This window comes from Primulina eburnea, chromosome 18 (assembly GCF_022965805.1).
Source record: "Primulina eburnea isolate SZY01 chromosome 18, ASM2296580v1, whole genome shotgun sequence".
Classification (NCBI taxonomy): Eukaryota; Viridiplantae; Streptophyta; class Magnoliopsida; order Lamiales; family Gesneriaceae; genus Primulina; species Primulina eburnea.
Genome location: NC_133118.1, coordinates 1,336,248 through 1,351,404, shown reverse-complemented (window position 1 = coordinate 1,351,404; position 15,157 = coordinate 1,336,248). Strand labels below are relative to the sequence as shown.

Genomic DNA, 15,157 nt, shown 5'->3' with positions numbered 1-15,157 from the left:
TATTTAGTATATTATTTAAAACTGTAAAATAATTTTTGAATAATTTTTTTTTTATATTTTCAAACCTTAATTATATATATAAAAAATGAGACTTTAAATTATGAATATTTTTAAGCGAACAACAACCATAAATGAAAATATCACAGTTCTGCGTGCCTATTTTAGATTACACAAAATTCTTATGAAACTGTTGCATGAGTCGATTTTTTTGTTAGACAAGTCTCCTTCCGATCTAATTTATAATTTTTTTTATTTTAATATCATAATATTATTTTTTATTCTAGATATTAATTGCATCAAAACAATGATAAAATTTACTTTATCTAACAAAATAATAAAACACTATATTAGCTAAAGAAAGTTTATGGGCATAAATTGTATTTTGAGAAAAAAATATTTAGACATGATAATTGAAAATAAACTAAAAAAAATACTTCATTCACCCCTTCAATGCACAATACATAATTGCTTAAAGTAGTGAACTACAAAAATTTCATTTCTTACCATTTTAACTAAATGAGGATTTATTTTCTATAAATTAATAATAGAAATCAACCAATTATTTTATGCAAGTTAATTGAGTTGAATGATAAATAGACGTTACAAATTTTAACTTAATTGACTTGAATGATGCATATATGTTACCAATACATAACTTTTTTCTAACAATTATATATTCATCTCATTTCTATATCGTGATGTTTATTGAAATATCACTATTCTATGAAAAAAAATATCACCACTCTAAATTAATCTCCAGTGTCATGTATCATCATTATCATTATCCTCTCATTTTTTCAAAATTATATCTGCCAAGGTTCGAAACTATTAACAAAAAATTTGAATTCGTTCTCATTATATATGTATATTTTAAGATTTTTCTTATTATGATTTGAAAAGTAAAATCATGTACACTACTGATGAATTCTATATATATTAGACATTAAAAGGTTACTAAATTTGAATTAGAATAAAAACCAAACTCTAGCATAAATGATATATGCATGGGCTTAAACCAAGTGCAACCCCAACCTATATATCCCCGTTAACAAATTTCTTCGTTAATTGTTTTTAATTTAAATATATGGACAAGTGTTTGTATTAGTTTTACGTACCAGTGACCCATTTTATAAAGTTTAACTGGAAGAGATTTACTTTTGTGATATATTTTTTTATTTTTTATTTTTTGTCTTTTTTTCACTATTATTTAATTTCACGTCAATCTTTTACTTGATTTGCACCACCTCCTCTTTTCCAGAAATGTTCTCAGAAAAAACATATGGTTTAAAATATTTGAAAGAGGTTTATTATATATCAAGCCATGGAGGCTGCTGCAAATGTTAATAGAGGTGAGTTTCTTTTTTGAAATCACGGTTATGACATAGTATTGGTGAAATTTTTGCTTAAAATAATTAGTATCTTTGGAAGTTATGCATTTTATTTATAGATAAAAAGATATTACGAGCACCGGAAACATCGTCAAAATAATTGCATAAACTTTAATGCCTATCTATATTTTGTTTGGATGAAATAGTTAAAGAGCTAAGATTAATATATTTGTATTGATGGATTTCAAATACTTGCAGTTCAATATCAATAAACTAACGAAAATATTTTTTTTAAAAATGTTTTGTTCTCCTGTAATAGAAAAAACACAAGTAAATTTAAAAGGTAAAATCTATAATAGAAAAAACACAAGTAAATTTAAAAAATTCATGACTATGATACACACATTTTTCCTTTCATTTTCATGTATTTATGTGCTATGGTTATTGTAATTGTTCAATGAATGCATAATAAAAATTAAAATTAAAATTTTAATTAGAAGTAAATAATTCTAGATAATACATATATAATTTTCCCTAAAGTTGGAAGTTTTAATACATATTTTAATTTTTCGAAATCCTTGAGAATTTAAAATTTATTATAAGAAGAATAGTTTTTTTGTAATATAATAGAAGAATAATTTATATTTACATTGTGATTTATGTATCTGGGGTATTTTTGCTAAGCAAATGAAAAGGTCTTTTGTATACTTCTTTTAGTAAATATTAATATAATATGCAGAAGAGGAAACTTCAAGGCCCAAGACTTAGGATTACAGAAGCCACTAAAATTTATTAAAGTTTTATATTTTACTTATAATAATAATTAATAAAATAATAGTCTGTATGCAGACCATTAGAAGATGAAAAAGCTCGATCTTTATTAATACGATTAATTGAATTATTTATTTTAAATTTCTGGATTCCATACAAGCATTGTGTGATTCCACGTGAGAGGGAATACTTTTTATTTTATTTTTTTATTTTTTATGTCAGAAGTAGACTTCATTTTGCTCCACGAGTTCAGGGTGCTCGATCTCAGTAATTTAGAATTGTTGTTTGTATTTTACAATTTTTGTAATTGTTTGCTTTAAGATTGAATATATGCCGTCAAAAACAACGTTTCAGATTTACAATTGCTTTTATGTTTATAATCCGTCTCTAATAGCTTCTTCGAAAAATTAATATTTTTTATTTTCATTTCAAATGTTGTTTTAATTTATTTGGCTGCAGTTATGCTGTAATGCCCTATAATTACTTATCCGATAATTTGGTATTATTTAAATAATTATTGAGTTGTAAATTAAAGTAATTATTTATGTCAAATAAATTCAAAAAGTGTGTTAAAAATATGTATTTTATAATATCAAAGAATTTAACGATATAAAATATATATAGAGTTTAAATAACACACGAGTGTAAAATAAATTCAAAAACTGGACCAAATTTGGCGCAGAGGACAAACCCAGCGCCATTTTTGAATGGCGCTGGGTTTGGGCCTTTTTTATTTTTTTAATGTTTTTTTAATTAATATAAATATGTATTAAATATTTTTAATAATAATATTATATAATTGATGAGTAAAATTAAATCGTGTTGATATAAAATATAATTCATAATAAAAAATTAAAACACAAAAAAATTAATTATAATTATATTAGAAAATTTATAAAAATATTTCTAGTTTTTTATTTTATTTTTGACATTTTGAACTCTCGTAAATATATAATTGATAAAATATCAGAAAAACCAACATCGATATTTTTAAAATTAAAATTACAATACCCAATTGAAATACAAAATACAAAGATAATACATAATTGGAATACAAATTCGAAGATAATACATAATTGAAAATTACAAAGATAACAATTACATAGTTCTCGCTCGATATAAAAGGATAAAAGACAAAGATGCTCACTATGCACTACGAAATACTTTAATTAATCATTTGTGGGAGGAATATAGTTGTTCAGATGTTTGAATTTGGATTCATATTAAGTTCTAAAAATAAATTATCTGTATTAAAATTATGTCAATTTTAATAATGAAGCATTTGTATTAATTCGTATTATAAATATTAGAGTTAATATATATAAGAATCAAATAAATAAATTTAGCTATTAATAAGAAAAATTATAATTATAATACTAATGTTAACATTAATTATAATTATATCGTTAAATTTATAAATAAATAGTACACAAAAAGAATATTCTAAGAATATACTTTTTAGTGTAAGATTTGAAGTAAATGAGTTGGAGATGAATGTTGTATTTGGTGCAGAAACTGCACTATTTTGGTGCAGAAACTGCACCAAAATAGATTTATGGGTTGGAGATGACCTTAATTTTAATAAATAATTTATATTATACTCGCAACTCATCGGCTTCCTTGCTCCAGCTAGCTGCAGCCGCGCCGCCTGAATTTCTCAATCCAACCACCGTGAGATACAGCTGAAGACATAGCAGATAGCAGCAACCATAATAAAAGGAGATCGAAGTAGATTGAAGCCAAGCGAGTGCTCCATTCGTGAGCCGTTCTTGCCCGGGTTCTTGTCCGATTTTGGTGAGTATTTGTATCGTTTTCTTGGTCGATTAATGTCTTTTTGGTGAGGATTTGTTAGCAGCGTTCTTTCCCTGTTTTCGAGCCATCTTCAGCAGAGCTTTAATGTATTTTAGGCGAGCTTCGTTCAGCTTCACCTTGAGACCGCTAGCAACGAGAGTAAGCTTCGAATCTTGGGTTTTTCGGGTCCAAAAATTCCAGCTTTTGCTTCTGATTTCAGGTTTATGTGTACTGTGCACTAAGAATCTCGACTTGTGCTTCAACTAGAACTTGTAGATCTGTTTGTTAGCTTTCTAGAGCCGCTGGAATCATCGAATTTCAATAAGAAACGAATTTGATATGATTTTTCTACCAAAATGTGTCAAAATCGAATTCTGCAATTGAGCTGGGTAGAATACTTACTGTAATTCGGGATTATGACCTTTGTGCAGTCGGATTCTGGATTTTTGGTTAAATGAAAGTTGTAGAGCTATGTCTTTTCTTCGAAATATGACTTGAATCGTTAATTTTCATTAAGAATTGAGAGAGTTATGCTCGTTTTACTGAAACTACTCAGTATTAGAGTTCTATCCGTGAAATGTGTGAGTAGCAGCGTGTTCTTGTTAATACTGAGATTAATCTACTCAGATTCTGGAAATGGTTTCTTGTAGAAAACTTAGATATTTAACTTGTCTTTCATTTCCATTTGGCGGATATTGATTTGAGTAAAAATGAAATAGATATGAATTTTATGGTCATAGGTGCCGAATCTGAAACAGTAACAGAATTCATTTTTCTAGATTTCTGGTTGTGGGTGTTTATCCGTGTCAAGATGATTGAATTTATTGTTGACATCTTCTGATGAAATATGGGTTTTTGAGTTAGGATTCCAACCATGTATGATAAGTATATCTTGGTTAAGTTTTGACTTTAAAACTGAGCGTAGGTACAAGCTGAAATTTGGAAATATTGTTATTGAATTGGAAATTTACTCGACTCGTTATATTATCCTATTGTTAGGCCGAGGAGATCAAAGTTGAGCTTGTTTTCGTTACCAGTCGGTATAGGTCTGTTACAGTTCGTTAACATACGGCGGTAAATTATAAATTTTGCTTTACTCGCATATAAGTTGTTTATGTGACTTGTGTGAGTTATGTGAATTAAATGCCTTGTTTAATTATACTATCAATTATTTGACATATTTTACGGCATTTAGTATAGGGCATATGGCATTCTCGTTGATCCATATCGTTCTTATTACCCGTTCTATTTGTTGTATTGTATTCCTGGCACACGTGGTTATTTCGGAATCAGCTGGCGGCTTATGAGTCGAGTTATCACTGATACCGAAACTATGATTGTTTATTTCTTGATGCTTTTTCTGTGTGATGTGCATTTGAAATATTGACATCATATGTTGTTCGTTATTGTGCCTTCCTGTTGTATCGTTATCAGCTGTATGGAGGCCGAGTCGTGGGTGCTTATTAGGCACAGCACGGCATACCTCGCATACTTGGCAGGACGGTTTAGCTGCATGATGATGTAGCTCCCCTGTGTGTTGTTGCTCGAGCATTATTCTACTTGTTATCGTACCGTTTATTGGCTCCTGCTATCCCGATTATTCGTTGAGCCTTTCATGCATTGCATATTACATTTTATTATATGATTATGCATGATTTATGTTTATTGTTGTTATTTTTGAACTGTTTCATACCAGAATCCTAACCTCAGTTGTTTTCTGAGGGGGCTGTTGTGGTTTCTATTGGGCACCATGGTAGATCTCCCGAGTCGTTTTGCAGCATCAGGCCGAGGTTCCGCCAGTGGAGCTCGGGATTGAGGTTGGATTGCTTGGTTTCGTTCAGTGAAGTCTCCCAGATAGTCTATATGTATGTCTTGAGTTTGTTTCAGTCTTGTGTTGTAGTTTATTTGTCGGGGATATGCCCCGTGTATCTGTAGTGATATTTGGTTGTTTTTGTGATGTTCTGAGTCGACTCTGTGCTTCTTATGATCTGGTGAGTATTTGGTAAGTTTTCATTTCTGCTTAGTCTTGGCCACTGCGGCTATAAGTTGTTTGACTTCGGTTTTTGTTTTAATGACTCATGTTGGAGTGTATTTTGATATAAACTGTTGCTTGAGTTTTTCGGGATGTCCTACTTACGGGGAGGTCGTGTCGAAATTTTTCTAGGTCCTGAAGTCCGTTTTAAAGTATTTTAAACATTTTTCCGCTGCTGCTTTAAACCAAATAATAATTGTTTGATAATTAACTGTCATTAGAATAAATAGGTCTCACATATGCTCTTCCATCTTCCACACGAAAAGTTAAAATATTAAAACAATCTCATCTTCCATCTTGCACATAATTATAATGTAAACTATTTTTTCTCTTATTTATCAATACTTATGAGCTTTGAACTTCTAATCTATGTTATTTTATGGTGACGTAAAACAATTTGATTACAAGAATTGGATATTTATGTGTTATAGCTCTAGAGCTTAGATGAATTCAAGTGCCCGAGTTAGTGGTTCTTGTTGTTTCTCAAAAGAATGTGAATATGAAAAGTAGTGCACATAATGAAGTTGGAATGGATCTGCCAGAATTAATCGCCGAAGTCCACGAATTGAATGTGAACCCTGATGTTCATGGTAGTTTCCGAGATAGTGGGGTACTGATTTTTTTTTAATTTTTTTCTCTGTATTTTTTTCATGATTTTTTCTATTGTGATTATTTTTCAGTATGTCATTGTTGCAGCTATAAAATATAAATAAAAATAAATTTTTAAGACAAATATCTTTTAGTCTCATCCATCAAATATTGACGTGTTACGTTGAAATGTACGGGTCTTTTGAATGCAAGCATATGATTAAAATAAATGTTCTTTTAAGGTAAATATTATAACATAAAATTTACTTTAATAGTTTTTCATGTGCAATACGATTTATCAAGTAAATAGTAATCGTTTTTTAATTGAATCATTATAAAATCTGCTTATTTTGTACCTTAGAGAAAAAGCAAAATATAAAAACTTATTTATAATCATAATTTTTCAAAAATTGTCTAAATAAATAAATCAATACATTTCTATATTAAATATAAATTGTTATTATTTGCATTAAATAGAAATAAATAAAACAAACAACTCAAAAAGTAAGATCTTGGTTCAATCAAAGTAGATGAATAGCGAATTGTTCTTTTATTGGAATACGAAAGTTAGCTTATGCCTTGAACTTATGCTCTCTATTTTTGTGTTAATGAGTTGTAAAGGGTTTTGTCCGCGCTACAGATTCATTGATCATCATTGATCCAATAGTAGTCATTGGACACAACATGAGGATAATATCCTCGATGTAGATTGAACTATACCCTGTTTTTTTTATAAAAGCTTCGGTGAAGTGTTTCAGATGTGGTCCTTCTGTTGCACACGTGTTTTGTTCCAATATTTTTTGGTGTTTTGCCTTTGGGTTTGAACCCTTAGCTTGTGTTTGAATTGAATCTATGGAATTCACAACATCGACTTGCTTGGATAGATAAATTTCAAGTTGAACAGTCCATATCAAATTAAGTAATTTCAAAAAATTTCTCAAAAATAATTATATTGGTTGTACTTGAATTAACTGTTTTTTTTATTAATGAAATCGTGAAAAATATTGATTATTAAAATAATCAATTCAAAATAATATGAATAAATAAATAATTTTTTAACATGTAAGTAAATATATATTATAATTAATTTTTATGATATCTTTATAAAAATTACGAAAGAGCGAGATATCTATATCTGTATCTATATAAATATATGAATGTGAAATGTGAATTTACATAAATGTCCTTGCTTTCATTTAATAATAATCATTAATACATGTTTATTTTTTTGTGAATTTACAAACTCCGTTTTTATTTTTGTTTTTTGTTTTTCATGTTTAAATGTCCTTGCTTTCATTTCATAATAATCATTAATACATGTTTATTTTTTTGTGAATTTAAACACTCCATTTTTTTTTATTTTTTGTTTTTCAAAGATTAATTAATTATTAATGAAATTTAGCCTTATTTTTTGTAATTAAACTTGCACTCTATTTTTTAAATTTTACGATATAACTGATACGATATAGCTAATACGAAAGTCACAATTAACGAGTTGAATTCGATTAAAGAAAATGAACAATTATATGATGTTATGATGTGATGTTTTGACACGTTATGCTATTTTACGACATGTTTACGCTTATGCTAAGATCATGAATGTATGTTGAGTACAATATTTTTCATTGTTGCATGTTATGTATATGTATTCGTTATTAAGTTACAGGTGTTGAGTCTTTAGACTGCAGATGAGCATCAAGATATCGAAGGTGCCGAAGACTGAGTAGGCGGGGTTGGATGTGCGCACGCTAACCCGAGGACCTTATTTTTCTGCACGTTTTCATCAATTAATTAATGGAATCTAAACTAAATTGAAGAAAAATAAAATTTAGCATTCATCTTTGTGATGAAATTTGCAATTCATTTTTTTTAAAAAAAACTTATATCTATAATGAAATTCAATCTATTATCTATCTATCTATTTAGTATTATTATTATTATTATTATTATTATTGTTGTTGTTGTTGTTGTTGTTGTTATTATTATATGAGTTTGAATTGTGAATTTAAATCTATGTCCTTATCTTCATTAAATAATATTCATTAATACATATCGCTTTGTTTGTTTTGTTTTTATCTATTAATTAATGAAATCTAAACTAAATTGAAGAAAAATATAATTTAGCATCCGCTTTCATTATTCAGTAATACATTTTTTTGTTTTTTTCCATATATTAATTAATAATAAAATTTAAAATAAATTGAAGAAAAATGAAATTTAGTCTTCATTTTTTTTGTTATGAAATTTGCACTCCGTTTTAAATTTTTTTTTGTTTTTCGTGTTTTAAATCTATTAATTAATTGAATTTAAAATAAGTTGAAGAGAAATGAATTTTAGTCTTCATTTTTTGTGATGAAATTTGTACTCCATTCAAAAAAAATACATGTCTTTATTTGAAACGATAATATTAATAAATATTTTTTTGTTTATTTTCTATCAGCTATTAATGACTTCTAAAATAAATTGAAGAAAAATGAAATTTAGCCACAATTTTTTTGGAATAAAATTTAAATTTATCTTTCATCTTTTGAGTCTTCATTTTTTGTGATGAAATTTGTACTCCATCTAAAAAAACACATCTTTAATCAAATTCGAAACGATAATATTAATAAATATTTTTTTGTTTATTTTCTATAAGCTACTAATGGCTTCTTAAATAAATTTGAGAAAAATGATATCTGGCCACCATTTTTCAGATTTAAATTTATCTTTCATTTTTTGAAATGAAATTTACACTATATGTTTGTGTGTGTGTGTGTGTGTGTGTGTGTATATATATATATTTCAATGAAATTTAAATTAAATAAAAGAATAATGAAATTTGCGTTTCTGTTTGATTTCTATTTTTGATTAATTAAGGAATTTTAAATTAAATCGAATAAAAATGAAGTTTACATTATTGTTCAAAATTTTATAGTTCTCTAATTTTTAGTAGGTTTTATGTGAAACAGTTTCATTGTTATAGCCCTGAGAGGGGCTGGACCCAATTATTTCAGGGGTGAAAAATAATTTTTTTTCACGATTCAAGTCGGATATGAGACATGTTTCACAAAATTCACACGTGAAACAACCACATAGGAGTTTCTTTGTCAATTTTGTTTTTAACTTAAATAAATTAGCATCTATGAATAACATAAATAATAATAATTAATATATTTCTCTTCGCTTGTTTGTTTTTTTCCATATATTATTTAATATATTATAAAATAAATTGAATAAAAATAAAATTTAACCACCAGTTTTTAGAATGAAATTTAAATTAATCATATATTTTTTGTAATAAAATTTACATATAATTTTTTTTAAAAAATAATATCTTTAATAAATTTAAAATAATAATAGTAGATACATATTCTATTGTTTGTTTTTTCTCAACTATCAATTAATTCTAAATAAAATTGAACAAAATGAAATTTAGCCACCATTTTTTGAAATGAAATTTATACTCTATTTGTTTTAAAAAATATATCTTTAATATAATTTAAAATGAATAAAAGAATAATAAAATTTATAATATATTTTCACAGAATGAATTCTATCCTTATTTTAAAAATAATTCTTTTTATTTGACTTCTCTCTTTTTTTTTTTGTTTGATTTATGAATTTTTATAGTTCTCCAATTTTTGAATTGCTCTTATGTGAGCCGGTTTCATGGATATATCCTTCAGATGGGCCAACCGGTCAATTTTCAGAGTGAAAAACAATGATTTTTCATGATTAGTGTAGGATATGAGACATGTTCCCGTGAAACAGCCTCGTAGGAGTTTTTATACAATTTTTATTTTAAATTTAAGTAAATTAACATCCATTAATAACATAAATAATACACGACTAATAAATTTGAAAACTCTAATAAAATTGTGATTTTCGTTAAATAATAATAATAAATACATGTCTTTTTTTGTTCGTTTTCAGGTATTAATGAATTTTATAATGATCGAAGAAAAATGAAATTTTATTTTTTGGAATGAAATTTACAGTTTTTTTTAATATATATATATATATATATATATATATATATATATATATATATATAGTATATATATATATATATATATATATATATATATATATATATATATATATCTTTAATGAAATTTAAAATAAGCAAAACAATATCACCAGCTTAACTCACGAAAACTTCACAAGAGTTCACTCATCCCAATAATACCCTCATATATAGATCTTTATGAAATTTAAAATAAGCGAAACAATATCACCAGCTTAACTCACGAAAACTTCACAAGAGTTCACTCATCCCAATAATACCCTCATTCATGCACGCTTAACCTAACAAAACTGAATGATAGTGAAAGATTTTATCTTTTAGTTCGAATGTTGCTTAATCTTTATGTCAAAAGTTATGATTGTTACCCACGACACATTATTTATTTCTTATAATTGTGATTTACCATGCAAAGCCCTATACTAACCAAATGATGAACATAATGAGGATTGTATTGACATGACTGTCAATTTGCCAAATTGTAAAACCGGCCCTATGCATGACAAACACAAATAATTGTTTGGTACCATATGAAAACACTTCAAAAGAATCAAAATGAGTTTAAATTAATTTTATGTGTAATAATTACTCTTATATATACCAAATGGATTGAAAAAGAGAAATAAAAATGAATTCAAATCATATTTATGTAAAACAAATTACCAATACCCAACCCAAGTTTTAGATCACACTAAAAAAAGGTGATCATTACTTTACTTCTTTATATTACAGGTACAGAATAACAATCACAATTGAAGATGATAATGAGATGACAAAAATAACATTATTTGGAAAAGTTGCAGCGTCTTTTGTTGGATGTTCTATTGAAGATTTTATTCAAATTCATGACCATGTATAAGATAAAACAAATAAATGATTTTATATCTACATAAATATTGCATCTAACAATAAAAAAAATGCAGAATTTGCCAAATAACACATATAAAGATTCGCTAAATCAACAAGCTCCAAGCTCCACACATTCTTGTTCAAGTTAGATAATTCATTGGAAAAACGTGATGAAATGCTAAAAATTGTGGCAGAAGCTATTGAGATACATGTCAATTATCCAACAACTAATGTCAATATCAAGAAACGGAGATCTCGGAAGATTATCAAGCCAACTAAACAAAGCAGTTTATCACCAAAGATAGAAAAATAAAATGAAATAAACATCAACAAAAACATGAAGATCTATGAAGACGAATATGAAATAGAGATTCGAGATGAAGAACCAATTGCCGAGTACAAATAAGAGATATGAAGATAAAACCCGACGAGCACAAAAAGATTTCAAGAGGTCTTCAAATCAAAGACAAGAAAATGTGATGATTTCATTTGTAACCAAATAATTAATTATTTATCTAATAAAATTATTCTTATTTCAAAAATAATTTAAACATATTTAGATAAAATTATCATCGACAAATTATCTCTATTTCTCAACGTGCAACGCACGTGTATTTATCTAGTCTATATAAATATATGAATGTGAAATGTGAATTTACATAAATGTCCTTGCTTTCATTTAATAATAATCATTAATACATGTTTATTTTTTTGTGAATTTACAAACTCCATTTTTATTTTTATTTTTGTTTTTCATGTTTAAATGTCCTTGCTTTCATTTAATAATAATCATTAATACATGTTTATTTTTTTGTGAATTTACACCCTCCATTTTTTTTTATTTTTTGTTTTTCATGTTTTTCATCTATTAATTAATTATTAATGAAATTTAGCCTTATTTTTTGTAATGAAACTTGCACTCTATTTTTTAAATTTTACGGTAGAACTGATATGATATAGCTAATACGAAAGTCACAATTAACGAGTTGAATTCGATTAAAGAAAATGAACAATTATATGATGTTATGATGTGATGTTTTGACACGTTGTGCTATTTTACGACATGTTTACGCTTATGCTAAGATCATGAAATGTATGTTGAGTACAATATTTTTCATTGTTGCATGTTATGTATATGTATTCGTTATTAAGTTACATGTGTTAAGTCTTTAGACTCACAAGGTGGATTGATGCAGGTGAGCATCAGGATATCGAAGGTGCCGAAGACTGAGTAGGTGGGGTTGGATGTGCGCACGCTAACCCGAGGACCTTATTTTTCCGCACGTTTTCATCAATTAATTAATGGAATCTAAACTAAATTGAAGAAAAATAAAATTTAGCATTCATCTTTGTGATGAAATTTACAATTCATTTTTTTTAAAAAAAAACTTATATCTATAATGAAATTCAATCTATTATCTATCTATTTACTTTCATTTAATAATAATCATTAATACATGTTTATTTTTTTGTGAATTTACACACTCCATTTTTATTTTTATTTTTTGTTTTTCATGTTTAAATGTCCTTGCTTTCATTTAATAATAATCATTAATACATGTTTAGTTTTTTGTGAATTTACAAACTCCATTTTTTTTTATTTTTTGTTTTTCATGTTTTTCATCTATTAATTAATTATTAATGAAATTTAGACTTATTTTTTGTAATGAAACTTGCACTCTATTTTTTAAATTTTACGATAGAACTTATATGATATAGCTAATACGAAAGTCACAATTAACAAGTTGAATTCGATTAAAGAAAATGAACAATTATATGATGTTATGATGTGATGTTTTGACACGTTGTGCTATTTTACGACATGTTTACGCTTATGCTAAGATCATGAAATGTATGTTGAGTACAATATTTTTCATTGTTGCATGTTATGTATATGTATTCGTTATTAAGTTACATGTGTTGAGTCTTTAGACTCACTAGGTGGATTGATGCAGGTGAGCATCAGGATATCGAAGGTGCCGAAGACTGAGTAGGTGGGGTTGGATGTGCGCACGCTAACCCAAGGACCTTATTTTTCCGCACGTTTTCATCAATTAATTAATGGAATCTAAACTAAATTGAAGAAAAATAAAATTTAGCATTCATCTTTGTGATGAAATTTACAATTCATTTTTTTTAAAAAAAAACTTATATCTATAATGAAATTTAATCTATTATCTATCTATTTACTTTCATTTAATAATAATCATTGATACATGTTTATTTTTTTGTGAATTTACACACTCCATTTTTATTTTTATTTTTTGTTTTTCATGTTTAAATGTCCTTGCTTTCATTTAATAATAATCATTAATACATGTTTATTTTTTTGTGAATTTACACACTCCATTTTTTTTATTTTTTGTTTTTCATGTTTTTCATCTATTAATTAATTATTAATGAAATTTAGCCTTATTTTTTGTAATTAAACTTGCACTCTATTTTTTAAATTTTACGATAGAACTGATACGATATAGCTAATACGAAAGTCACAATTAACGAGTTGAATTCGATTAAAGAAAATGAACAATTATATGATGTTATGATGTGATGTTTTTACACGTTGTGCTATTTTACGACATGTTTACGCTTATGCTAAGATCATGAAATGTATGTTGAGTACAATATTTTTCATTGTTGCATGTTATGTATATATATTCGTTATTAAGTTACATGTGTTGAGTCTTTAGACTCACTAGGTGGATTGATGCAGGTGAGCATCAGGATATCGAAGGTGCCGAAGACTGAGTAGGTGGGGTTGGATGTGCGCACGCTAACCCGAGGACCTTATTTTTCCGCACGTTTTCATCAATTAATTAATGGAATCTAAACTAAATTTAAGAAAAATAAATTTTAGCATTCATCTTTGTGATGAAATTTACAATTCATTTTTTTTAAAAAAACTTATATCTATAATGAAATTCAATCTATTATCTATCTATTTACTTTCATTTAATAATAATCATTAATACATGTTTATTTTTTTGTGAATTTACACACTCCATTTTTATTTTTATTTTTTGTTTTTCATGTTTAAATGTCCTTGCTTTCATTTAATAATAATCATTAATACATGTTTATTTTTTTGTGAATTTACACACTCCATTTTTTTTATTTTTGTTTTTCATGTTTTTCATCTATTAATTAATTATTAATGAAATTTAGCCTTATTTTTTGTAATGAAACTTGCACTCTATTTTTTAAATTTTACGATAGAACTGATATGATATAGCTAATACGAAAGTCACAATTAACGAGTTGAATTCGATTAAAGAAAATGAACAATTATATGATGTTATGATGTGATGTTTTGACACGTTGTGCTATTTTACGACATGTTTACGCTTATGCTAAGATCATGAAATGTATGTTGAGTACAATATTTTTCATTATTGCATGTTATGTATATGTATTCGTTATTAAGTTACATGTGTTGAGTCTTTAGACTCACTAGGTGGATTGATGCAGGTGAGCATCAGGAAATCGAAGGTGCCGAAGACTGAGTAGGTGGGGTTGGATGTGCGCACGCTAACCCGAGGACCTTATTTTTCCGCACGTTTTCATCAATTAATTAATGGAATCTAAACTAAATTGAAGAAAAATAAAATTTAGCATTCATCTTTGTGATGAAATTTACAATTCATTTTTTTTTAAAAAAAACTTATATCTATAATGAAATTCAATCTATTATCTATCTATTTACTTTCATTTAATAATAATCATTAATACATGTTTATTTTTTTGTGAATTTACACACTCCATTTTTATTTTTATTTTTTGTATTTCATGTTT

General features: G+C 26.6%; 1 long non-coding RNA gene across 1 annotated transcript; it reads left to right on the top strand.

Annotated features, from left to right (window-relative positions):
* The first annotated feature begins 3,699 nt into the window (after positions 1–3,699).
* Positions 3,700–5,956, top strand: LOC140820148 (uncharacterized). The gene is made up of 4 exons (XR_012115364.1): positions 3,700–3,893; positions 3,976–4,049; positions 4,890–4,936; positions 5,648–5,956. It is a non-coding gene; the product is annotated as an uncharacterized lncRNA (long non-coding RNA).
* Positions 5,957–15,157: the final 9,201 nt, after the last annotated feature.